Source organism: Saccoglossus kowalevskii, chromosome 12 (assembly GCF_978046115.1).
Source record: "Saccoglossus kowalevskii chromosome 12, keSacKowa6.1, whole genome shotgun sequence".
Taxonomy (NCBI): Eukaryota; Metazoa; Hemichordata; class Enteropneusta; family Harrimaniidae; genus Saccoglossus; species Saccoglossus kowalevskii.
In genome coordinates, this window is record NC_140652.1 from 17,044,420 (window position 1) to 17,047,490 (window position 3,071).

Here is a 3,071-nt window from a genome sequence, read left to right on the forward strand (position 1 = left end):
CTATGTGTCAGCACTAGCGCTTGCAATTTGCACATACAAAAAAAGTCAGCAGAGACAACAGGAACTGTCGCCTGGCACAAAAAAAAAATCCTTGATCATGACAAGACGTCATATATTAAATGCTGCTATAACTCCCAATTTGAATAGGCCGAAAAGTGTTACAAGTGCTGGACAAATAATGTAAAGAACCAGCATTGGCAAGGGGTCAGCAATGTACATATCTTTCTGTCCACCTTTAAACAAGTCTGCAATACAAGCCTTACACATATTTCTTAGACAAATACCTGATTTTTTAGAAGTTCCTTGTACATCTTTTGTATTTCTAGTCGTAGATTACACACCGTGAACTGTAGTAACGACACCAATCCAAATGAAGGCAACGATATCTGTTTTACAGTATGTTGAAGATGATTATCATTTTTCTTGAGAATGAATTATGTACCGTGATGGAGCTATGGTTTTCATGATAACATGAGACAGTAGTTTAAAGAAACTATCATTTGCCAACTATTATTAAGACAAATTACTAAACTTAAAAAAAAATATCAAACCATAATTACATTTGTATCACCTTTTAAAAGCCCGAATTGTGGAATATTCAAGATAAAAACAGTGTCCCCATCAACCATGATATGTAATTGTTTTCACCATATGCCACGAGGCTACTGTTTGCGCTATGCCAATATTAATCTCATCAGAGGAACAAATAGTAAAGGCATTTTAATATTAATAAAGTATAACAATTTTCCCGACAATTAGCCTGTTCTTTTCACGCTGTGTTAGAGTCAAGATCTTTGTATTATAAGGAAATGCAATTAATTGCATAATGGATAAATTGGGCGTATTCTAATTTGTTTACAAACAACTTTACGTGTGTTTCACAGATATCTTGACATCAAGATCGTTCTGATGCGATAGTAAAGTTATTTACTCTAACCAACTATTTGGTAGACGGAGTATATGAGCTAGTTTGGGTTAGTTCGACCATGACTCGGATTACTTCGTACATGATTCGGATTACTTCGTACATGACCCGGGTTAGTTTGTCCACGACTCATGTTAATTCGTAAATGACTCAGGTTAGTCACGTGAATCGGTGTTCTTACAATACTACATGTAATTTGTTTTCATTGGATTTGACCATCAACTTGCACATTTGTTGTCATTTTCAGTGCGATTGCTTCTGTTCCAACAAATATATCTCATCCTAACATTCATGCAATTCATGTTAATATTAAACTTGATAATACTTAATTCCCGGGCAGCAATTTCTAGTGTACGTGGATGAATCTGTATTCCGGGTCAAAGTACACATACACATTTATTATACTTAAGATCTCTAAACCTCGAAGTTTGACACCCACAGTAGCAACATTTCATATACAGATATAAATCAGTCTTGTCTGTCTCTGCTGAGACATATATTTCATATCATATTCTAGTTCTCCCGTATATTATGAGGTTATTATGACGATACCTCAAAGAATACACGAAGACAGTACAGCGCGCGGGAGTATCGACTGACGCACAGCGTACTGTTTGAGTGCATACTTTGAGATATCCTCGTAATAACCTTATTATTATTCTACATCTTTACCTTCCAAGGTTAATAATGGGAATGCCGAAATACAAAAAGTTGAGAACGGAATAAGCAAACCTCTTTGTATGGAGTCCGGTAAAATCCTGGTGGCAGCCATGCTTGTTTTTATTATTAGAGGACGCTTACGCGCGTAGTCATTTCATATTTGGAATTCGAATTTCCTTATATGGTAGAATGAAAATACACCGTAAAAAAACGCAAAATTATGGCACGCTGTAACTTATAGCGTCATGGTGACAGGTATATAATACATGTACGTCTCATGGGACCCGCATCAAATGAGGTCGGATGCCGTAAATAAAGACTGGGTTGAACAAAACATGAATGTACAAGCGACAAGAATTAACACATCAAAAGTCAAAATTCTCTCAGATAATATTAATTTAATTTAATGACGGCTTTAAGGGGAATATCTAAAATAGGTATGTACAAATTCTACGTGGAATACTATAACAAACAAAAAATGTCAACACATATGTTCCTGTCAATACAATGATGATTTGAATTAATCTTTCATTTTGTCTCTAGTTACTTTCATTTATAACAAAACATTGGGATATTCGTGCGACAGTCAAGTAGTGCATAAATTCTACATCAAAAAATTATTTTCGGCATGCAACTCGCTAATTTGTGGGTGCCACTCTTCCTATTGTGCGATGTTATAGTGTTCATTATAATACACGTCACGAGTCGGTTCAGCCAATCATCGTAGGGGACTCCGGACTTAGCTGCAATCTACTATACCTTTCCAAACAGTACATCCTGTTATGAATAAAAAACGTGATATTGTTATTAAACATTAAATCATACAATTTCTTCCTTAAACATGAAAATCGTCTTATTCAGATGTTCATTACAGATGTTAATTACACATACTAATAATTCATATAGGAACTTTGTCATAAGCATAACAATAGCGTATACCCTTACTGAGGCCTAATACGTGAGTTGAGTGAACATGTATATGAATATTAAGGACTTACCTCTCTTGGAGTTTGCCTTTTTCTCCAGTCTCTCTTTTACAAATTCATCAAACAATTCATCAAGTGTTGTCCTCTGTGTAAAATATAACACACAATTATTTAGTACGAGCAGAAATGAATAATTAAGATATTCAAGTTGTGAATCCGCTTGTACGAGAACCACAGTTGTTTATTTGATTGAAAGCTATCGGCGAGGGCGTATTAACATGAGATCAAGACACAAATAACACTATTTCGTTTTAAAACACAGTAAAAAGGCGATATAAATAACTTTGAATATTTACGCAAGTTCTGCATTTTTATTTACACATATACGATATCGAAACGCATTTCTAAACACACTGTTATCTACAATGTAAGTTTAAAGCGTTACAATTGTTGTGCAATGCTGCAGTCGTTAAATAGCGCCACGGACGTTGTGCGCTAGAATTTCTTTCAAACAAACAATGCATTTTACACGCGTTTCGATGTCGTATGTGACTAACATC

At 35.0% G+C, this 3,071-nt stretch overlaps 1 long non-coding RNA gene across 1 annotated transcript; it reads right to left on the reverse strand.

The window, feature by feature from the left end:
* Positions 1-1,963: 1,963 nt before the first annotated feature.
* On the reverse strand, positions 1,964-2,658 carry LOC100374722 (uncharacterized). The gene is made up of 2 exons (XR_438229.3): positions 2,584-2,658; positions 1,964-2,362 (listed from the first exon to the last, which is right to left on the reverse strand). It is a non-coding gene; the product is annotated as an uncharacterized LOC100374722 (long non-coding RNA).
* Positions 2,659-3,071: the final 413 nt, after the last annotated feature.